We start from the raw sequence: 360 nt of genomic DNA, 5'->3' as shown, positions 1-360 counted from the left end.
CACCCAGTCTACCTACCATTCAACCATCCACCCAGTCTACCTACCATCCAACCATCCACCCAGTCTACCATCCATCCATCCATCCATCCAGTCTACCAATCATCCAACCATTCATCCAGTCTACCATTAAACCAACCATCCATCCAGTCTACCAATCATCCAACCATCCATCCAGTCTACCATCCAACCATCCACCCAGTCTACCTATCATCCAACCATCCACCCAGTCTACTGTAGTGAACTTGACCTGATGTCAAAACTGACCATCTGATGAAGAAAGAGACAAACCTCGCCAAGTTCTTTTAAAATATGAAAAGTCATTGTCAACTGACCCAGACATCATCCAACTTCAGAAGTTGG

At 45.6% G+C, this 360-nt stretch overlaps 1 protein-coding gene across 1 annotated transcript in view; it reads right to left on the bottom strand.

Moving 5' to 3' along the window:
• fbxo38 (F-box protein 38) overlaps positions 1-360 on the bottom strand; it is a gene marked incomplete in the record, with an annotated part of 122,247 nt that overhangs the window by 1,885 nt on the left and 120,002 nt on the right.

Source organism: Nematolebias whitei, chromosome 4 (genome assembly GCF_014905685.2).
Source record: "Nematolebias whitei isolate Nwh7 chromosome 4, NemWhi1, whole genome shotgun sequence".
NCBI classification, from domain to species: Eukaryota; Metazoa; Chordata; class Actinopteri; order Cyprinodontiformes; family Rivulidae; genus Nematolebias; species Nematolebias whitei.
The sequence above is the reverse complement of the archived record's forward strand: the minus strand, read 5'-3'. Positions and strand labels throughout refer to the sequence as shown.